The sequence below is a fragment of the Panthera tigris genome, chromosome E2, assembly GCF_018350195.1.
Source record: "Panthera tigris isolate Pti1 chromosome E2, P.tigris_Pti1_mat1.1, whole genome shotgun sequence".
Classification (NCBI taxonomy): Eukaryota; Metazoa; Chordata; class Mammalia; order Carnivora; family Felidae; genus Panthera; species Panthera tigris.
The window spans coordinates 17431721-17455965 of record NC_056674.1 but is presented as its reverse complement, the minus strand read 5'-3'; the positions used below and the strand labels follow the sequence as shown (position 1 = coordinate 17455965).

At 36.3% G+C, this 24245-nt stretch overlaps 2 long non-coding RNA genes across 3 annotated transcripts; one reads left to right on the top strand and one right to left on the bottom strand.

Annotated features, from left to right (window-relative positions):
• The first annotated feature begins 1998 nt into the window (after positions 1–1998).
• LOC122234081 lies at positions 1999–10471 on the top strand. The gene is made up of 3 exons (XR_006211807.1): positions 1999–2071; positions 2336–2430; positions 9169–10471. It is a non-coding gene; the product is annotated as an uncharacterized LOC122234081 (long non-coding RNA).
• On the bottom strand, positions 6424–12514 carry LOC122234077. 2 transcript variants are annotated; one of them, XR_006211803.1, is made up of 5 exons: positions 12480–12514; positions 11747–11874; positions 7819–7870; positions 7358–7441; positions 6424–6779 (listed from the first exon to the last, which is right to left on the bottom strand). It is a non-coding gene; the product is annotated as an uncharacterized LOC122234077 (long non-coding RNA). The 2 variants fall into 2 exon arrangements; XR_006211802.1 differs by having other exon boundaries at positions 6424–7441.
• Positions 12515–24245: the final 11731 nt, after the last annotated feature.

Genomic DNA, 24245 nt, shown 5'->3' with positions numbered 1-24245 from the left:
CTTTGATTTTTCTCACTCAAGATAATGCTTTAAATTTTTTTTTTAAATCTTTATTTATTTTTGAGAGAGATAGTGTGTGAGCAGGGGAGGAGCAGAGAGAGAGGGAGACACAGAATCTGAAGCAGGCTTCAGGCTCTGAGCTGTCAGCACAGAGCCTGACGCAGGGCTCGAACTCACGAACTGTGAGATCATGACCTGAGCTGAAGTTGGACACTCAACCACCTGAGCCACCCAGGCGCCCCATCAAGATAATGCTTTTTAGATTTTTCCCTATTAATACATATAGATACAGTTTTTTGCAGTGAATTGCTGTACATTATTCTGTTCTATAATTATAACACATTTTATTCAATAGTTTACCTAATGATAGGTATTTCCAATTCCTTCCCCCTCCCCCCCCCCAATATTTGGCTACTAGAAATCATACTAATAGTTTCTGGTTGCCAGAAATCACACTGCAAAGGACATTATGGTACAGATCTTTCTGTACATGTATTGGAGTTTCTCTAAGGTATAATACTAAAAAAAGAAATTTTGGTGTGTTTTGAGGTATACTTGAGGAAAATTATATATACTAATCACATGTTCTAGCCAAAGTTCTTCTAAGGGTTTCCTTCTCAAAATTAGGGGCCACTGAGGGGCACCAGAGTGGCTCAGTTGGTTAAGCCTCTGACTCTTGATTTCAGCTCAGGTCATGATCTCATGGTTCATGAGTTCGAGTCCAGCATCAGGCTCTGGGCTCACAGCATGGAGCCTCCTTTGGAATCTCTGTCTCCCTCTCTCTGCCCCTCCCTCTCTCTCTCTCAAAAATAAATGTTAAAAAAATGTTGGGGGGTGCCTGCGTGGCTCAGTTGGTTAAGCGTCCAACTTTGGCCCAGGTCATGATCTCACAGTTCGTGGGTTCAAGCCCTGTGTTGGGCTCTGTGCTGACAGCTCAGAGCCTGGAGCCTACTTCGGATTCTGTGTCTCCTTCTCTCTCTGCCCCTCTCCTACTTGTGCTCTGTCTCTCTCTGTCTCTCAAAAATAAATAAATGTAAAAAAAAATAATAGTTTTGCATACTTCATACTAAGCAGTGTTTTAAGCAATTTTCCTATATTCGTTTTTAATGCTTATTCTTTGTACTCTTATTATTTTATTTTTTTATTAAAAACTTTTTTTAAATGTTTATTTACTTTTGAGAGAGAGAGCATGAGTGGGGGAGGAGCAGAGAGAGAGGGAGACACTGAACCTAAAGCAGGCTCCAGGCTCTGAGCTGTCAGCACAAAGCCCGATGTGGGGCTTGAACTCACGAACTGTGAGATCATGACCTGAGCTGAAGTCAGACGCTTGCTGACTGAGCCACCCAGGCACCCCTATTTTATCTTATTTATGTAAGCTCTATGCCCAATGTGGGGCTTGAACTCACAATCCCAAGATCAAGAGTCACATGCTTTACCGACTGAGCTAGCCAGAGGCCCTTCTTTGTACTCCATTTTAGAAGAAATCGTGGAAGTTAATAAACAGAGAGAGGCAACTGAACAATTTATGCATCAAATTGTATATATCTCCAAGGAAATACAGAGGAAAAAGGCAATAAATGTGAGTAAATTGGAAAGACATAGCCTCAGAGTTCAGGTTTGCCATGCTTACAGGTCGCTGTGTGTTTTTCTTCTCTATTTCATTTATTTTGGAAACTACAAATAAATATGCATTTATTCACTCCTAGCTGTAGCCATGGGATAATGGGAATATCTCTCTGTATGAAGGAAGTTTGTCTGCAGCAATAGGAGTATTCAAGAAGATGGAGGTACTTTGTTCTAATGATGCTAATTTGATGCTCTGCCCCATGTTTGGCCTAGCCCATTTGCTTGATGTATTTCTGACATCGCTCTGTGTCCTCTTTCATCTCTTCTTTCATCTTAAAAACACTTCCTTTAGTTTTAACAGTACCATTTGGTTTTGTCATTTCAGGGATTAGTGATGTTCAGGGTTGTGGCAATAGACTTTTCTCAGGAGGAGTGGGAATGCCTGGACCCTGCTCTGTACATCTATACAGAGATGTAATGATGGAGAATATAGTAGTCTTACTAGGTAAGGATGTCTATCCCCAAATAATTTGTGAATTTTGGGTGTATCTTTCAATTGTCTGGGTGGATTTCTGTTTCCTAGAGAATTGTTATTATTACTGTTTTGTGGATTAGGAGATGGGTAGCTCTTTGTGGTATCTTTATCTTCTCTGTGCTTTAGATCTTTACACCTTCCTCTTATCCTTCATGTAGTTGCTGGTTTTCTTGAGGACTGGGTTTGAATTGAGGAATAGTATGATTATGTCTTACTATTTTTTCATATAAACAGGACTCTCTATTCCTAAGCCTGATATGATTTTCTATTGGAACAAGGGAAGGAGCCCTGGATAGTTTCGAGGAACAGGATAGGAGGATGGTGCCCAGGTGAGTAAGGAGTGAACGGATGGGAAAAGGCACTACAGTTAATAATCCAGTTGGTAAGAGAGGCAGTGATTGATTCAGGAATCCCTCCCTTGAAAGTCCATCCACGCGCTGGGAAGAAAAGGCCTAAGACACATAAAAAAAAAGTTAAGATTCTCCCTTTTATATTCGCACCTGTATTCTGTGTTACATAATTCCCTCCCATTTTAAAGCGCTTTTTCTTCAGGAGCCATCTATTTCGTGTAACTTGGATCCACTTTGCCTTTTAAATTTAAACTCATGTGTGTTTTTCAAAGCGTCTTAAAATACATTTTAAGTCCTTCTGTTCATTTTTCCTACTGATCTTTGACTTCTTTCTTTTTTTCTCTCTAACCAGTTTGGCTTTGATGCAGCAATTCCATGCATTAATGAATATACATTCTTTTTATTTAAGAAGAGAGAGAGTTGGGGCGCCTGGGTGGCTCAGTCGGTTGAGCGTCGGACTGATTCAGCTCAGGTCACGATCTCACGGTCTGTGAGTTCAAGCCCCGCGTCGGGCTCTGGGCTGATGGCTCAGAGCCTGGAGTCTGCTTCAGATTCTGTGTCTCCCTCTCTCTGCCCCTCCCCCATTCATGCTGTCTCTCTCTGTCCCAAAAATAAATAAACGTTAAAAAAAAAAAAGAAGAAGAGAGAGAGTGCAAGCAGGGGAGAGAAGCAGAGGAAGAGAGAGAATCTTAAGCAGGCTCCACGCTCAGAGGGAGCCTGATGTGGGACTTGATCCCTTGACCCTGGGATCATGACCTGAGCCAAAATCAAGAGTTGGATGCTCAACCAACTGAGCCACAGATGTCCCAAAAATGTGCTTTTAAGTAATGGAAACACTATCCATTTTTAAAAGTGTTCTAATGATAGGATATAGATTTTTTTTGAAAACTAAAAAAATTTTTAAAATCTCTAAGCCCAACACTGAGGCTCTCACAACCTCGAAATCAAGAGTTGCATGCTCCACTGACTGAGCCAGCCAAGCACCTTGGATATAGATTTTTTATTTTTTATTATTATTTTTTTTTTTTAATTTTTTTTTTTTTCAACGTTTTTTTTAAATTTATTTTTGGGACAGAGAGAGACAGAGCATGAACGGGGGAGGGTCAGAGAGAGAGGAGACACAGAATCGGAAACAGGCTCCAGGCTCCGAGCCATCAGCCCAGAGCCTGACGCGGGGCTCAAACTCACGGACCGTGAGATGGTGACCTGGCTGAAGTCGGACGCTTAACCGACTGCGCCACCCAGGCGCCCCGGATATAGATTTTTTAAAATAGGATATTGATTTTACTTTAGATTGTTTCACAGAAAAATATGGAAATTTACAAATGCGTTTTTAAAAAGTTTTAATAGGGGCACCTGGGTGGCTTAGTTGGTTAAGCGTCCGACTTCGGCTCAGGTCATGATCTCACGGTCCGTGAGTTTGAGCCCCGCGTCGGGCTCTGTGCTGACAGCTCAGAGCCTGGAGCCTGTTTCAGATTCTGTGTCTCCCTCTCTCTCTGCCCCTCCCCTGTTCATGCTCTGTCTCTGTCTCAAAAATAAACGTTAAAAAAAAATTTTTTTTTTAAGTTTTAATAGGGGCGCCTGCGTGGTTTCAGCTCAGGTCATGATCTCACCATTTGTGGGTTTGAGCCCCACATCGGGCTCTGTGCTGACAGCTCAGAGCCTGGAGCCTGCTTCGTATTCTGTGTCTCCCTCACTCTCTGCCCGTCCCCCACTCACGCTCTGTCTCTCTCTCTGTCTCTGTCTCTCTCTCTCTGTCAAAAATAAATCAACATTAATGGGGTTGGAGTTTGTCTTCCCTTTAACCATTTTATTTATTATAATTACTCATGTATTTGAACTTTTTAGCCATCTTATTTTGTGCTCTTTGTCTCACTTTTTCTGTTTTTATTTTGTTTTATTTTGCATTGTTTTGGATTGATTTAGATTTGGAATTTAAAAAATAAAATTTATTCCAGTATTTATTTCTACTTCACTGGTTTGGAAGTTGAAAGCACAGACTCTGGAGCCAGACTGCCTGGATTCAAATCCTAACTTTGCCTGGACTTTTATTCTTAATTAATTAATTAATTAGTTAATTATTTAGAGAAAGAGTGTGAGTGGAGCAGAGGCAGAGGGAGAGAAAGAGAGAGTGTGAGTGAAAGAGAGGCAGAGGAAAAGGGAGAGGCAGAGCCTGATGTAGGGCTTGATCTCACTACCATAAGATCATGACCTGAACTGAAATCAAGAGTCTGACACTTAACCAACTGAGCCACCTAGGTGCCCCTGGATATTTTTTTAATTAGCAATATGTTTTGGATCTTTTCCGTGGCAATACATTTAAATATGTCTTTATTTTTTGAGCTATAATTGAAATACAAAGTTATATTGGTTTCAGGTATACAATATGATTTGATATTTGTATATATTGCAAAATTATTGCCACAATAAATTTAGTTAACATAAGTCACCTTACATAGTTACATAATTTTTTTCTTGTAATGAGAGTTTTTAAGATTCTCTTAGCAGCTTTCAACTGAATATAGTTGCCATGCTGTACATGTCAACCTTATTACTTACTTATTTTATAACTGAAAATTTGTACCTTTTGACCCCCTTCACCCATTTCACACACCTTTCACTCCCTGCCTCTGGCAACATCAATCTATTTCTGTATATCCACAAGCTTGGCGTTTTTCTTCTTTCTCTGTCTGACTTATTTCACTTAGCATATCTTATTTCTCTTAGCATAATGCTCTCAAGGTCCACACATGTTGTTGCAAATGGCTAGATTTATTTTTTATGGCTGAATAATATTCCTCTGTGTGTGTGTGTGTGTGTGTTGCATTTTCTTTATCCATTCATCTGTCTATGGATGCTTAGGTTTTTTCTATATCTTGACTTTTGTAAATAATGCTGCAGTGAATATGGGGGTACAAATATCTTTTTTTGAGTTAGTGTTTTCATTTTTTTCAGCTAAATACCCAGAGTGGAACTGTGGTTCATATGATAGTTACATTTTTTATTTTTTGAGGAACCTCCATATTCTGTAGTGGCTGAAAATGATCAAAGGTAAAATAAAGACATTTTAAAAAAAGACATTTTTCAGATCAAAGGTAAAGATGTTTTTATTTTTTTTTTATTTATTATTTTTTTTTTAATTTTTTTTTCAACGTTTTTTATTTATTTTTGGGACAGAGAGAGACAGAGCATGAACGGGGGAGGGGCAGAGAGAGAGGGAGACACAGAATCGGAAACAGGCTCCAGGCTCCGAGCCATCAGCCCAGAGCCTGACGCGGGGCTCGAACTCACGGACCGCGAGATCGTGACCTGGCTGAAGTCGGACGCTTAACCGACTGCGCCACCCAGGCGCCCCGGTAAAGATGTTTTTAGATGAACAGAATTGATAGAGTTTATCATGAACAGAATCTTCTAAGCATGTACTCTGGAAAAAATGAAAAATGATGTACACAAAGAAAAAATTGGTTAGTTCTGAATAAATTTTGGCTATTACATCTTTGAATATAGTTTTATCCTGTTATTTTCTGGAAGACCAATAAGATCTTTGTCTTTTCTTTTAGACTCTGAGCCTTGCTTTCATATTTCCAGTCTCCTTTCCTCTATTGCATGCTATCCAATTTCTTCAGAGCAGTCATATAGTCACTGATTCTCTCATGAGCTACTTAACTGTTTCAGTATGGTTTTGTTGTTGTTGCTGATCCCTTTCTCTGTCTTTTTCTCCTTGTAATTTATTATGTTGAATAAACTGGATCATCTATTATTTAGCATGTACCTCCCTTTATTTACTTATTGCCTTTATTTTCTATAAACAAGCTAAATTAGTATTGTGTGTTTCATCAGGAAGCATATACTGTCTAGTTGTTTCTCTTTTTGTGATGTTAGCAGCCATTCTTGATTTCATCCTCTAAAAATTACCAAATAATTTAAAAATTATCATTATGAATTCATAGGTTTAAAAATTTTGATGTTTCAGCAGTTATTACAATTATTATTATGGTTACTAGTCTTAAATTTATATTCAAATTGCCCCGTGTGTGATCAGTGGGAACCTCTTCAGATTGTTTCCTTTTTGATGTGACTAGGAGTCTTTGATGGCTTCTTTGCTCCAGACTCATAGTATACAGTTGAACCTTGATCATGAAGGAGGTTAGGGGTGCCAATCCCCCACCCCACATAGTTGAAATCTGTGTATAACCTATGACTCCCCCCAAAACTTACCTACTAGTAGCCTACTGTTGACTAGAAGCCTTACCAATAACATGAAGAGTCAATTGATATATTTTGTATGTTATATGTATCCACATACTATATTCTCTCAATGAAGTAAGCTAGAGAAAGGAATACGTTGTTTAAAAAGTCATAAAGAAGAGAAAATGCATTTATAGAACTGTACTGTATTTATTGATATCCTGAGTTTATGTTGTCTGTTTACAAGATGAATTGTCTGTCAGCACCTATATCAAAATTGTCTTATATGATACAAAACACTGTAGATATTATACATATTACCAACACTGGACATCAAAAATGAAAAGGTAATTTGAAAAAGAAATTCATATATATTTACAAGTGTAACAATTCATGCACTGATACTGAAAAAGCAGCAATATGACTGCCTCATGTTAGCCTAGTGTAAAGATGTGATTGCTTCATGGTAACCTAACCTATACTTTAATGAATGAATCATTACAGAATTTTTATGGCATATATTATTACAGTCATATTCATAATACAGCATTAGAAACATTGTTACATTAAAAAAGCCACTTACCTGTGATCATGGGCTGATAACCAGTTTCTCCAATTATGAGAGAGAGGCATACTTGCAGTGACTTAATTATTTAAAAGCAGTGTTATAAAATAGTAAGAAAATTAATGCATTAATTTTATAATAAAGATCACTCACCTATGTAAGGATAGGCAATCTACTTCCATATGAGTCTAGCACAAGATGTCCCATGAGTCAGGGAATGAAGGCAACCACAAGAAGCTAGAAAAGGGAAGGAAGTAGATTCTCCCCTGGAGCTTCCAGAAGAAACACAGCCCTGTCAACATTTTGATTTTTAGCATAGCATAACCTATTTTGGATACACCTACTATATTATCTATTATAATACCAGAATAATCATTAAGATACTGGTTAGCTTTGACCATGAAGAAATAGATTGGAACACCTGACAAAATGTTTCACTGAGCAAAAAGATTGGTCATCTTTGGGTAGATGTGTAATATTAAAAGTGAATATGAAATTAAACATCCTATTGCCTTATTGAAATGGGGGACAAAGGGCAGCCACAGGACAGATGGTCAGCTGTGGTGGAGATACCTTTATATTTAAGAGTAAATACAACAGAAAAATGCAGTCACCTTTTCTATTTGTACATTTAACTGAGCTTGTTTGGATCAACTTCATTTCCATCTGAAAGGAAAATGATACAGGAAAATGTATTTAATCACTGTAGGAAAAAGATAGGTCAGTTATAATGGAAGATGTGAGAGATTATAGGCAATGAGCCGTACATAGCAACTATTGCATAATTATGGTAAAGAGTATTTTGATAAGCATCGAAGTATCTTCCTCAGTGACTTGTCTTTGTATTATTTATCTTTATTCATATTTTACTTTTCATTTTTTTAAGTTTATTTATTTTGAGAGAGAGAGAGAGACAGTGCATGTACGCAAGTAGGAGAGGGGCAGAGAGAGAGGGAGAGAGAGAATCCCAAGTAGGCTCTGCAGTGTCAGCGTGCAGAGCCCAATGTAGGGCTCAGTCCCACGAACCATGAGATTGTGACCTAAGCCTAAATCAAGAGTCAGATGCTTAACTGACTGAGCCATCCAGGTGCCCCTGAAGAAGTTACTTTTATTTTCTTTTTCTTTTTAAGTGTATTTATTTTTGAGAGGGATGTTGGATGAGGATCAGAGAGAGAGGAAGAGAGAGGATCCTAAGCGAGTTCCACACTGTCAGCACAGAGCCTGACGTGGGGGCTCCAACTCATGAACTGTGAGATCATGACGTGAGCTGAAATCAAGAGTTGGACACTTAACCAACTGAGCCACCCCTGAAGAAATTACTTTTAATCTGGGACCTGAAGAATGAGAAGGAGCTAGTCCTACAAAGAGCTATACCAGAGGATCATGGGGATGAAACACCATATGGGAAGTTCTAAGAGATGGGAAATGATGTGACATGATTTATAGGTTAAAAGGATCTTGGCTTGAGATGAGCTCTTAATAGAAGGGCCTAGTTATCCATTTTTAAGTGATCATATATTATTCTAGTATAGTTAGAAACCACTGGGAAAAAATACCATAGGCAAGTAGATAATGTCAAACATTGATCTGCCTCAGATGTATCTGATGGTGGGGTTAACAATACAAATTCCCAAGGCCTACTCTTAAAGATTCTGATTCACTTGGTCTGGGCTGGTTTCTGAAATTGATACATGCAACAGCCTCTCTAGGTGATTCTAACTGAACACTTAAATTGTAGACCCAATGATTTAATGATTTAATGTGTTTTCTTTATCACAGACCTTACAACATACACGTGGATTATTCTCTAAACTCTGTTTTCTTCCTTTCTAATGTGCATTATTTTCAGCTTATCACTTATCTCTACTGTTTATCTACAGTTTTTCTTTTTATAGTTTATTACTTATCTCCCCCCAGTATGGGAAAACAAATTTTGTTTGTTTTCTGGTTCTTTTTCTTTTCAGGTTTGGAGACCCGGTATGATACAAAGACATTACCTCCAGAAGAATATATTTTTGAAATAAATTTGTACAAATGGAAGACAAAGGAAAGAAAATGCTTCATTCTGAGAGTTCCATTATCCAAAATAGCAGAAGAACAAAGTCAACATTGAGGAACAATAAGAACGTCAAGAAGAATATTTCAGCCAAATGAAAATCATCATGAATATGTATCTACTCACAGAGATATATCCCTTACCCTACATCACAGAATTCCTAATAGAGAAAACATTTATTAACGTAAGGAATGTGGGAAGATCTTTAATTATGGCTCAGACCTAATCAATAATGGAAGAATTTATACTAGTGAGAAGCTGTATGCATGTAAAGAATGTGAGAAGGCCTTTACGCTTTGTGACAACTCACTCAACATCTGAAAAATAATAGAGTGAAACCCTATAAATGTCTAGAATGTGGGAAGGCTTTTAGTTTTGGCATAGGTCTTTGAGTATGCCAAAATACTCATACTGGTGAGAAACCCTATGAATGTAAGGAATGTGGAAAGACTTTTAGTTTGGGCAAGTATGTAAGAATACACCAGAAAACTCATACTAGTGAAAACTCTATGAATGTAAGGAATATGAAAATCATTTATATTGCATCAACAATTTAGTCGACATAAAAAATTCACAAAGGTGAGAAATCTTTGAATGTAAGGAATGTAGGAAAGCCTTCATTCACACCTGAAAGGTCATCAGAGTATTCATACTAGTGAGGAGCCCTAAGAATATAAGAAATGTTTGGCAAGGCCTTAGACAGAATTCAACTTAACCATTATCAGAGAATGCACACTAAAGAGAAACCCTACAAATATAAGGAATGTGAGAAGGTCTGTAGATGGAGTTCAACATTTAATCAACATAAAAAATGCATATTAAGGAGAAATTCTGAATTGAAGGTATGTGGAAAGTCCTTTCAACTTCATTGAATCCTTACTTATCAGATCTTTCACAATGCTGAAAAAACAATCCTATGAAGTGAGGAGTGATGTGGGAAGGCATTTTAGATAAAATGAGCATCATTGAATGTATACTAAGGAGAAACTGTGAATGTAAAGAATGTGGGATGCCTTCAGATTTTGTTTATACCTTATTGAATGAACATCATAGAATTTATAATGGTGAAAAACTCTAAAAAAGGTGAGGAATGTATGAAGGCCCAATATTCATGCCACTATCAAATCTGAGAATTTGTACCCTTATTGAGTTTATATAAAAGTACTTTTTCCTTTACTGCATTCTTCATAGAATATTAATACTAGGGGAAAATGTTTAGGAAACCCTTTTCTGGGGGGTCATTCTTAGAATTTATTTGTCATAAAAGATTTCATACCAGGTATCTTAATTTATTGAATATAAAAAAGACCTAGAATCACTCAATTCCTGTTGGATGTCAGCAAATTCACTCTAGAGAAGAATTTCTTATTCTGTCAGTTGTGGAACTGAAGGAAAGCCTTTAGTCACAGCACATACTTAACTGATCATCATCTTCAAGATATGTAACAATATACTTATTAGCTCTGTGCCTCAGTTATAAAATGGTGAAGTTAATACCTATCTAATAGTGTTTTTTTGTGAGGATTAGTAGCTGTTAACCCTTGTAAGATTATTTGGCAAATAAAGATTAGCTACTGTTCTTCTGGTGATAATCAATAGCATAACTATTAGTGAATTCTTCTGAAAGACCATATTGGTAATGAACTTAGTAAGCCTCCAATCACAACCCATCTCCTATTGAACTTGAGATCATTGATTCTGAATAAAGTACAGTAGAATATAAAGAAGCTGGGGGTGCCTGGCTGGCTCAGTTAGAAGAACACGTGACTCTTGATCTTGGGGTCATGGGTTTGAGCCCCACATTGGGTGTACAGATTACTAAATAGACTTAAAAAAGAAAAAAGAACATGTGAGACAACTTCATTCCTAAGTTGCATCAGGAAATTAATGCTGGAATAAATACTCTGGAATTAGTGGCTATCAATATACATTGAGAATATAGCTAGTTTGCTGAAGAAGTAGAAAAGGATATGATGCAGTTTGTGGTTAGGTCCAAATAACAGATGTTCTATAATCTACACTCTTTTCTTAGAATTCAAAATTTATTAGAAATTATTAAAAGGATAACAGGGAGAAAACTGTCCACAAAACTTCCCCATCTTGTCATTATGAAAACTTCCAAACATACAGGGAAGTTGAAAAAGTACAATGAAAAAAAAAAAAGTACAATGAATGTGCTTTTACTACCCTACACACTCCCACCTGTTTAAAACCTACCTGTAGGCAGGTTTACTACCCTACACACTCCCACCCTGTTTAAAAGCTAACAGTTTGTCATTTTTGCTTTATCTTCCTATAATTTTCTATATAGCCAGAATACAGTCACATCTTCTAAAATATATAAGGTGATGCCATGTTCAAATTTTCCTAGGTGTCCCAAGATTGACTTCAATAGCTATTTATTTTTCTTTTTATCTAGAGTCAATTCTAGGTTCATAAGTTACATTTAGTTGATATGTCTCTTTTAGTCTAGTTTAGTTCTCTACCTTTACTCCTTTTTTTCCACGATGTTGGCTTTTTCTTCTTAGAGTCCGTGTAGTTATCTTGTAGGGTGTTCCATATTTTGGATTGTTGTGCTTGTTTCCTAATGTTGTCATTTAACTTATTCTGCCATCTACACTGGAAATTAAGTGTAGAGAGAAGATTGAATTTGTGTTAAACAATTTTGTAAGAATATTTAATAAATTATGTATTTTGCATTGTCATACATCAAGAGGCACATATTGATATCATGAGGCCAAATTTGGTCAAATGGTTAAGGTGATGACGGTCAAATCTCTCCATTTTAAAGGTTGTTTTGTATCCTTACAATTAGGAAGTAATCTGTGAAGTGATTCTAAACCCCACCTTGGAAATTTATATTTTATTTGTTTGATTCAAAGTGAAGACCAGAGTTGAAATAGTTCATTCAGATATGAGCGATAATGAGTTGCTATATATTAAAACCTGTAGGAGGTGATCAAAGTCATCTTTGGAAGGTCATCTTGTGGGAAATTAGTACTCTTTAATAAATGCAGGAAATGAAGAATTAGGGCCAGAACTTTGCTTTGCTTAATAGTCACTATCTAACAATTGATAATTGTCCCACAAGATTACACTTATAATCCTAGTTCTTTTTTTTTTAAATTTTTTCATTTATTTATTTTTGAGAGACAGAGAGCACAAGTGGGGAGGGGCAGAGAGAGTAGGAGACAGAATCCAAAGCAGGCTCGAACTCACAAACAGAGATCATGACCTGAGCTGAAGTTGGACGCTTAACCGACTGAGCCACCCAGGCGCTCCTATAATCCTAGTTCTAATACAGTGTCTGTCACATAGTGGAGAGTTGATAAAACTGTTGAAGCAATCCAAACCTAAGAAACTAGAAAAAGAACAAATTAACCTGAATCCAGCAGAAGGAAACTGCTTATACAGTTAGAAGTTGATGAAGGAAGAGTAAAACATACCTAATTTATTTCCTGTGGAAAGAACACCAATCTAGGGGCGCCTGGGTGGCTCAGTCGGTTAAGCAGCCGACTTCAGCTCGGGTCATGGTCTCGCGGTCCGTGAGTTCGAGCCCCGCGTCGGGCTCTGTGCTGACAGCTTGGAGCCTGGAGCCTGTTTCAGATTCTGTGTCTCCCTCTCTCTGACCCTCCCCTGTTCATGCTCTGTCTCTCCCTGTCTCAAAAATAAATAAAACGTTAAAAAATTAAAAAAAAAAAAAAGAAAGAACACCAATCTAAACTAGACTTATAAATCTGATCACTATAAAGATGAGAAATACAATGGTATTAATAAGGTGGTATACATATACTTATGGAGAGTTTTAAAATAACATGGTAATACCATATATTTAAAATAATTTTTTTCAAAATTGGCTCAAAGTAGAAATTGGCCTGATCTAATAAATGTAGTGGGAAAAGGAAAGTTTGGTCCAAGATCTCTCTTTTTAAAAAATACTTAAATAAATCACCAGGTAAAAACTGAAGAGATAATCTGTAAAAGAATTTTACAAACTAATTCTATAAGACTAACAGTCTGAAACAATTCTGGATGAGGATAGTTTCTAAAAAAAATCTAATTTATGAATATGAATACAAATACTCTAAGGAAAACATTAGCAAAGAAACCAGGCATGGAGGAAATCATGGTTTGAGAGCAGAACTTTGTTTTGCTTATCAGTCACTATTTAGAAATTTATATAATTGTGCCAATGATTGCAGTCTATTCCCAGCTTCTTAAGCAAGATGTATCCAAACTCAAGAAGTTTAAAAAAGAGCCAATATCAGTTAAGATAAAATTAGTATATTCCACCCTGTCTCATCCACTGAATGCTATTAAAATTCTAGACAGAATAGATGGACAGCTATCAGAGAAAACGGAAACTAAATTTTAGTAACTAGAGAAGGAAACAAGAATTTGGAAGTTTGACCAATCTGGTGGTTAAGTTTTCTGGCCTGGACTAAAACACAATTTGAATCCCAGAACTGTGTACCAAGGCTGAAATAGAAAGAGCTCGAGAGAGGCTCTCTGGTTGGATAAGTGGGAGGAAGAGGATTTTGTGGGGTAGATAATGTGTAAGAAATTAATGTTGCTGTTCTCTTTCAGATCTCACCTCTGGCAAACACTAGTCCTGAAAGCTGCAATCATGAATAGGTGGTGATTGTAGCAGCTGCCAGCAAGTACTTAAACCCTGAGAAAGGGAAATACTACCTTATTAGTTTTGAATCCTACCTTATTAGTTTTGAATAGAGTAGAGGAAATCTCATTACTTTTTTCTCTTTATACACCTACTGTTTGGCACTGGAGGAGACCCTAGTTGTGGGAAGGGCACAGCAGAATAGGAAAACTAAAGGGGAACCTGGCTGACTCTGTCAGTAGAGAATGCAACTCTCGATATTTGGGTCATGAGTTCAAGCCTCAGGTTGGCTGTGGAGCCTACTTAAAAAAAGAAAAGAAAAGAAAAAACTAAAGCCTTTTAGATCTAACTAGATTAGGAATGGGGCCTCTGGGAACTAAAGAGTCCTGGGGAGATAGAGGAGAGGAGGCAACTCAAGTCAGGGGTCCCATATGGTATATGGGCTTGAGGGAAGCACTCTCAAGCTGTACGTGTGTAGATCTGACCCTAGGCAGCATACCAAAGGCCTTGAGAACTGAATCAGAAGGTAGATCATTATCTGGGTCCCCAAATGGGTACTGAGTGAAGCACACATAAGATAAAGCATAACAACACTACAAATGCATCAAAAACTGAACTGACATTGGAGCCTCAGGGCACAGAAAGTGATTTGGAACATGCACGCTGAATGTAAATAAACTGCCAGCTAAAACAAACCAAAACTATCAAATTCCATAGGATTTAAGCTAGACCCAGAGAGTCAAATTATTCAAAATGCGTAAGAAACAGGGGCGCCTGGGTGGCTCAGTTGGTTAAGTGTCTGACAATTGATCTCAGTTCAGGTCTTGATCTTGGGGTTGTGAGTTCGAGCCCCACATTGGGGCTCCACACTGGGCATGAAGCCTACTTAAAAAAAAAAATGTCTGGGGCACCTGGGTGGCTCAGTCGGTTAAGTGTCCAACTTCAGGTCACCATCTGGAGGTGAGTTTGAGCCCACGTCAGGCTCTGTGCTGACAGCTCACAGCCTAGAGCCTGCTTTGGTCTCTGGGTCTCCCTCTCCCTCTGCCCCTCCCCCATTCATGCTCTGTCTCTCTGAACAATAAACATTATTTTTAAAAAATTAAAAAAAGAGAAAAAACATCCAAGAAACAAAGTATTCTGTATACAAATAATGAGAAAATTCCAACTCACAATGGGGAAAAAAAGACCCCAACAAAATTACCAAAGTTACCAAAGACTTTTAAACAGCTATGAAAACCATATTCCAAGAAGTGAAGGTGAACACTCTGGAAAGAATGACTAAGCATTCTTTAGAAGCTAGAAGCTAGAAATAGAATCTAGAAGAAAAGAACCAAAAGGAAATTTTAGAACTGAAAAATGATAATAAAAATGAAAACTTACTTGATGGGCTCAATAACAAAATGGAGGAAACAAAAGATTTAGTGAATATGAACATAGATCAATAAAAATTATCCAATATAAAAGATTTAAAAAATTTAACAAACTCTGGGACCTAAGGGACAATACCAAAAGTTTTAACACTGTGTCATTTGAATTGTGGAAGGAGAGAAGAAATTTCCATGAAGAGAAAATATTTAAAGAATAATGGCCAAAAACCTATCAAATTTGGCAAAAAATATAAACTTACAGATTCAAGAAAGAATGTACAGGCATGCCTTGGGATACTGTGGGTTTGGTTCCAGACTACGACAATAAAGTATATCACAATAAAGAGAGTCAAGTGAAGTTTTTGTTTTCCCCGTTCATATAAAATGTTTATAAATATGTTTACACTATACTATGGTATGTTGTGTGCAATATAGCATTATGTAAAAAAATATACATACCTTAAAGAACACTTTATCACTAAAAAATGCTAATCATCTGAGCTTTCAGTGAGTCATAATCACTGATCACACATCACCACAACAAATAATGAAAATTTTGATGTATTGCAAGAATTACCAAAATATAACACAGAGACACAAAGTGAGCAAATATTGTTGGAAAACTGGCACCAATAGACTTGCTCCAGAAATGAATGCCTGATCTGCAAAGTGCAATAAAATGAGGTATGCCTATAATCCCACAAAAAGTATAAACTAAAAAGAAATCTTTGCTGAGACAGACCATAATCGAACTGCTGAGAATCCAAGGGGAAAAAAAAATCTTGAAAGCGTCCAAAGAAAATTGACATATTACATATAGGAGAATACCTTTAATAACTGAGTTTCTCATCAGAAAGTATGAATGCCATGGGTAGTAGAACAACATTTTTAAAGTGCTTTAAGGAAAGCACTGTCAATCTCAAATTCTACTCCGTGAAAATAACTTTTTGGAATGGAGGATAAAGAAAGATATTCTCAGATAAAGAAAACTGAGATGATTCACTACCTGCAGACTTGCTCTAAAAGAAACGCAAATGAAGTTCTTGAGGTGGATGACAAATGATGCCAAAGGGAAAACTAAAACTCCCCTTGAAAGAGAGACTAAAAGGACATACATGGTGATAAGACTTCGACATTCAACATGAAGTGGTAAAACAGTAATTTAAAAAGTATACAGTGGATCATTTATTATGTATATTATAATTCCCAGGGCAACTACTAAAGACAATAATCAGAGAAATAGTAAAAAACGAAATAGATAAATTAAGATGGAATAATAAAATATAATAAAATGAAACTAAAGAAGGCAAGAAAGGGAAAGAGGAAGTAAAAATAGGGAAGAAACAAAAAAAGGATCTAAAACCAAATCTCTGGAAAAAAAATAAAAAAATAAAACCAAATCTGTGAATATGTAAATTAAATCTAAAAGGTTTAAAATCAGTCATTAAAAGATCATCAGATTGGATTTTAAAAAACCCCAACTATATGTTGTCTATAATAAAGTGGCTTTTTAAAAATAATGTTTATTTGTTTTGAGGGGGAAGGGCAGAGAGAGAGGGAGAGAGAGAATCCCAGGCAGGCTCTATGTTGTCAGCACAGAGCCTGATGTGGGGCTTGATCTCATGAACAGTGAGATCATGCCTTAAGCTGAAATCAAGAGTCAGAGGCTTAACCAATGAGCCACCAAGCCTCCCCAGGGTACATTTTTAATCACTGAAAGGAAGAATTCCAAATTCCAAATCCTACAACCGGGGGCAGGTGGAATATCATTCAAGAATAAAGGGAACTAATATCATTAGTCATTAGGAAAATGCAAATCAAAACCACAATGAGATACCACTTTACAAACAACTGAGATGGCTATAATTAAAAAAAAAAAAAAAATTGATGGCAAAGATGTGGAGAAATCCTTGTGGTGAAGCTGCTGTAGAAAACATTATGGTTAGGCACCTGACTCTTGGTTTCAGCTCAGGTCATAATTTCACAGTTTGGGGAGCTCAAGCCCCATGTCAGGTTTTACGCTGGCAGCATGGAGTCTGCTTGGGATTCTCTCTCTCTCTCCCTCTCTCTCTGCCCCTCCCCTACTCTCTGTCTCTCTCAAAAATAAATAAACTTAAAAAACAAAAGAAAACATTATGGCAGTTCCTCCAAAAAATGAATATATAATTATCATATAATACAACAATTCCAAATGAAAGTAGAGACTGGAGCAGATATTTGTATAACAGTATTCATGGCAGCATTATTCACACTAGCTAAAAGGTAGAAGTAACCCAAATGTCCATTGCTGGATGAATGGAAAAATAAAATGTGGTATACACATACAATGGAATGTTATTTGGCCTTTAGTAGCAATTAAGTTCTGACATATGCTACAACATGGATGAAGCTCGAAGATTTTATGCTAGGTGAAACAAACCAGGCACAAAGGACAAATATATGATTCTACTATATGAGGTACCTGGAACAGTCAAGTTTATAGAGACAGAAAGTAGAGTAGAAGTTACCACTGGCTGGGAGGAAGTAGTAATGTGGAGTTAATGTTTAATGGGTACCGAATTTCAGTTAGGGATGATGAAATATTGGAGATGGATAGTGGAGATGGTTGCAAAACAGCGTGAATGTACTTAATGCTGTTGAATTGTACATTTAAAAATTGTTAAAATGGTAAATTTTATAGTAAGATATTGTACCACAATTAAAACATTTTAAATACATGCTAAGAAACACACTTCAGATGTAAAGATATAGGCAAGTTGAAAGTAATAGAAAAGGATATATCATGCAAATATTAATCAAAGAAAACTAGGAATGGCTATATTAATATAAGAAAAAGTGGTCTTTAGACCAAAGAAAATTATTAGAGACAGGGAAATTATATAATGTTAAAGTGGACAACCCACCAAGAAGATACAACAATTCATAAATATTTATGCACCAATCAGGGGAGTTGCAAAACATGTGAAGAAAAAACATATAGAAATGAAAAGAAAAATAGAAAAATTTACAATTGTAGTTGAATACTTCAACATCTCTCTCTCTCAAGAATTGTTGGAACTAGACAGAAAATCAGCAAGGACACCAAAGAACTCAATATCAGCAACCAAGAATATATAATTGACGGGTATAGACCACTCAGTCCCAAAACATAAGAAAACACATTCTTTTCAAGTACTTCTAAAACATATATCCAAACCAGCTTTATCCTGGGCCTAAAGCAAATGTCAACAAATGTAAAAGAATTAAAATCATACAGAATGAGTTACTTGAATGCAATATATTCAAAGTAGAAATCAGTACAGAAAGATAACAGAAAAATCTACAAACACTTGGAAACTAAACATACTTCTAAATAATCCATGGGGCAAGGAGGAAGTCTCAAAAATACGTTGAACTGATTATGGTTTGGGGAACTTAATTCTGGAAATAATTACTACACATATAAATTAGTATATGATAAAAACCAAACTTTATTGTAGTGAATGATAACCAAGGATGTGTATCTGAATTTCAAAATTGAGATGTTAATGAAAAGTGGCATTTTCTTTTTTTTTTTATTTTTTTTAATGTTTATTTATTTTTGAGACAGAGAGAGACAGAGCATGAATGGGGGAAGGTCAGAGAGAGAGGGAGACACAGAATCGCAAGCAGGCTCCAGGCTCTGAGCTGTCAGCACACAGCCCGACATGGGGCTCGAACTCACAGACCGTGAGATCATGGCCTGAGCTGACATCAGAAGCTTAACCGACTAAGCCACCCAGGCGCAAAAAAGCGTCATTTTCGTCAAAAAGAATACTCTCTATTAATAAATAATTGAATTGAACCATATGCAATTTAAAAATACTGCTGTGGGGAGTACTGATGCATAGGGGCACTTGTACCTCAATGTTTATAGCAGCACTCTCAACAATAGCCAAATTATGGAAAGAGCCTAAATGTCCATCAACTGATGAATGGATAAAGAAATTGTGGTTTATATACACAATGGAGTACTACAGGGCAATGAGAAAGAACGAAATATGGCCCTTTGTAGCAATGTGGATGGAACTGGAAAGTGTGATGCTAAGTGAAATAAGCCATACAGAGAAAGACAGATACCATATGGCTTCACTCTTATGTGGATCCTGAGAAACTTAACAGAAACCCATGGGGGAGGGGAAGGAAAAAAAAAAAAAAGAGGTTTGAGTGGGAGAGAGCCAAAGCATAAGAGACTCTTAAAAACTGAGAACAAACTGAGGGTTGATGGGGTGTGGGAGGGAGGGGAGGGTGGGTGATGGGTATTGAGGAGGGCACCTTTTGGGATGAGCACTGGGTGTTGTATGGAAACCATTTTGACAATAAATTTCATATATTGAAAAAAAAATAAAAAAATAAAAATACTGCTTTGGCTATTTAATTTTCTTCTAAGTAAATAAAAAATCAAAATTATTCATAGAAAAAAGACATTGAACTGAATGAAAATAAAACTGAATGAAAATTTAAAAAACAGTGAATCAAAATTTGTAGAAGGCAAATAAAGCAGGGATGAAAGAAGAATTTATAGCACTAAGTGCACATATTAGAAAAGAGGAAAATTCTCAAATTATTAACCTAACATCCCACCACAGGACCTAGAAAAGAAAGCCAAAATAATGCAAAACAAGCAGCTGAAAGAAAAAATCAAGAACAGAAATCAATGAAATTGAAAACATTAAAACAATACGAAAAAAATCCCCAAGATAAAGAGCTGGTTCTTTGGGAAGATCAATAAAATTGACAAACCTATAGAAAGACCACCACCACCACCAACAACAAAACCTCGAGGACACAGATTACTGATATCCAGATGAAATAAGAGATATCACTACTTTGAAGACATCAAAAGGATGATAATGAAAATACAAACAATTCTACACACATAAATTTGACACCTTAGATGAACTAAAGAACTTACTTGAATCACAAAACTACCACAACAAAGCCAATATAAAATAGATAATGTGGGTAAAAAAAAAGAGATAATGTGAACAGCCAAAATACTATTAAGGAAATTTAATCTATGATCTATTCCCCAAAAAGAAACCTCCAGGGTCAGATAATTTCATTTGAGAATTTTACCAAATATTTAAAGAACACAATCTTCCAGCAAACAGAATACTAGTATTAACTTGACACCAAAGACACAAACAGTATAAAAGAAGAAATACACAGTCTACTATACATTATGAATATAGACATAAAAAAATCCTTTTAAAAATTAGCAAAGAGAATTCAATATTATATAAAAAGAATTTTGGGGCACCTGCGTGGCTCAGTCAGTTAAGCGTCCGACTTTGGCTCAGGTCATGATCTCATGGTTCGTGGTTTGAGCCCCACCTCTGTGCTAACAACTCAGAGCCTCGAGCTTGTTTCAGATTCTGTATCTCCCTCTCTCTCTGCCCCTCCCCAACTTGTGCTCTGTCTCTCGCTCACTCGCTCTCAAAAATAAAAAAATTTAAAAATTTAAAAAAACATTAAAAAAATTTAATAATAAAAAAAGAATTTTACATGAGCAAGTGGGGTTCAATGCTGGTTCAATATTTGAAAATCAATCAAGGTAATTCACCATTTCAACAAACTAAGGAAAAAAAATCAACACAATCAAATCAACTGATATAGAACAAACATTTGACTGAATTCAACTCTGACTCATGATAAAAACTCAGAAAAACAGGAATAGAGGGAAACTTCTTCAAATTGATTAAAAACAGTAAGTCTGTGAATAACTTACAGCTAATATTATACTTAATGGTGTAATAGTAAGTCTTTTCCCCTGACAATCAGGAAGCAAGAATTTCTGCTTTCACTATTCTTAACATAATCCTTAAATTCTTGTGCATGCAGTAGGGCGAAGAAAGGCAATAAGAGGTATACAGATAGGGAGAAAAAACTGTCCTATTTATAGATAACATGATTGTCTATGTAGAAAACCTTAAGTCATTAGATTTCTAGAACCAATAAGTGAGTTCAGAAAAGTCACAAAGAAGACAAACATATGAAAAGCAGTTGTATTTCTATATATTGGGAATGGACATGCAGACATTGAAATTAAAAAGTACACAATATTTATAATCACTCAAAAATATATGGTATAAAACAAAACATATATAGGACTTCTATGCTGAAAACTAAACAATACTCATGTAATTAATAAAAGACTAAAATATATAGACTCAGTGTGTTCATGGATTGGAAGGTCAAACACAGTAAAGATGTCAATTTACTCCAAATTGATATGCAGATTTAAATGCAATTCCTATCCAAATCCCAGCAAGAATTTTTGTAAATGTATTATTGTTGCTGTAACAAATGGCTTTAAACACAAATTTATTATCTTATAGTTTTGTATGTTAGAAGTCCAACACGGGTCTCACTGGGCTAAAAGCGAGGTGTGGGTAGGCTGCATTCAATTATGGCCTTTTGGAGGCTCAAATGGGACCTTCTTCTATCTTTTCCTGTATCCTCCTTCCTCCCCCTCCTTCTTCCCCTTCTTCACTTCTCCCTCTTCTCCTTCTTCTAGTTCTAATTTCTAGAGGCTGCCTGCCTTTGGTTCATGGTCCTCTTTCTCCATCTTCAAAGCAGGCAACAATAGGTAGATTCCTTCTCAAAATGCATCATTCTGACATCTTCTGTCTCTCTCTTCTATCTTTAAGATCTTTGTGATTATATCGTGCCCATGTGAATAATCAAGACTAATTTATTTTTTATTTTTTATTTTTTTTATTTTTTTATTTTTTTATTTTTTATTTTTTTATTTTTTAATATATGAAATTTACTGTCAAATTGGTTTCCATACAACACCCAGTGCTCATCCCAAAAGGTGCCCTCCTCAATACCCATCACCCACCCTGCCCTCCCTCCCACCCTGCCCTCCCTCCCACCCCCCATTAACCCTCAGTTTGTTCTCAGTTTTTAACAAAGACTAATTTATTTAAAGATATGTGGTTAGCAACCTTGATTCTATCTGCAATCTTAAATCCCCTTGCCCAGTAACCTGGAAATTCACGTGTTCCAGGGATTAGAATGTCAATATATTTGTGGGGCCATTACTTTGCTATCATAGTAAATACAGACCAGATTACTCTTTTTTTTTTTTTTAAGACCATGTTACTCTAAAATTTAAATGGAAGACATATGAGCTAGAATATGTAAAGTTATTTTGATAAAGAATAAGAAAGTGGGAGGAATCACTCTACCCAACATCAAGACTTATAGTATAGATACAATAATAAAGACAATGTGGTATTAGCAGAAACTGACCCTTGGATCAATGGAACAAAGCAAAGAAACAGAACTAGATTCACATAAACCTGTCCAGCTGATTTCTGAGGTACAAAACAAATTCAGTGGAGGAAAGACAGCTTTTTCAACAAATGGTGCTGGAGCAATTGGGCACTACAGTCAAACAAAATAAAAAATCGACTACCTAAGGCTTATGCTTTATAACTCAATATTTTAATCATATATGATCACAATCACATAACACAAATTAGTTCAAAATGGACTGCATAACATAAAACTATAAAACTTTCAGAAAAAAAAATGAAAAATTTAGGGGATTTAGAGCTAGGCAAAGAGATCTTAGAGTTGATACCAAAGTATGATTCATAAGAGAAATTTGATAAATTAGACCTCATCAAGTAAAAATCTCTTGCTCTGCAAAAGACTTTGTTAAGAAGATTAAAAGACAACCTACCCACCAGGAGAAAATCCTTGCAAGTCACTTATCTCACTAAGTATTAATACACACACACACACACACACACACACACACACACGCATTCAATAGTAAAAACTTCCACATAATCTAATTGGAAAACAGACTAAAGATGTAAACAGATATTCCACTAAAGTAATTATATGGATGGTCAATAAACACACAAGAAGTCAGTGGTCCCAAGCAAGTTCAAAACCCAGTGGAGCAAATTCCATTAGTTTTCAAAGGCTAGGAGTAATCTCCTGTGTCCTGAGACTCTACCCTCCAGGTTGTGTCTCTGCCCTCTATGTCTATGGCTACAGTCATTCTTCCTTTTACTTGAAGGGTAGCACATGTTTACAGTTGATTATCAGCCCATTTCCTCCCTGTAGAATTTTGGAAATCTGATAGCCTTCTGTTATTTCATTCTGTCTCTGTTGTTTTCAGTCCAAGCCAGCAGTGTTTCTGCTGATATCACATTTGTAAAGACCTTGTGGGTCTCCTCTGTTTGTCATAGAGATCCACACAATTAGACAAGAGGGTCCTCCATGCATCACTGTTGGGCAACCATTTCCATTTGTTTCTACTGAGATGATTGATTGGATCCATGAGTCACATACTTAATCTCTTCAACTAAAATTGTCCAAGCACTCTCTCCAGAGCAAGCTTTCTCCAGTGAACTCTTAATTTCAACATCCTTTGCGGTTTGCATAGGCTGAGAATTCCCCCAAATAATCAGACTTTGATTCCTTTTTGCATAATAGTTCCTTCCTAAATTTCTCTTTCCTTTTATATTTTATAATAAGCAGCAAGAAAACACCAGGCCCCACCTTCAACATTTCCCTTGGAAATTTCCTCAGCCAAGTATTCAAATCCATCACCTACAAGTTTGCTTTTCACACAACTATAAACCACAATTCAGTCACGTTTTTGGCCACTATGTAAGAATGATCTTTCCACCAGTTTCCAATATTAACATTTCTTTTGAGCCCTTACCAGAAGTACCATTATATGTTAATATTTCTAATAATATTCTGTTCATGACACATGTATCCTCAAACAAAATAGCTTTCTCAATCCTGCTATTTCCTGAGCCTGCACCTTACCATCCCTAACAATCTGTTTAAGGTAATCTAGGCTTTTCTATCATATGGCTTAAAATTCTTCCAGCCTCTACCCATTATCCAAACCCACTTCCACATTTTTAGGTGTTTGTTTTAGCAGAGCCCCATTCCCTGGTACCAAAATTTGTTAGTTTTCTGTGGCTGCCATAAAAATCACCATAA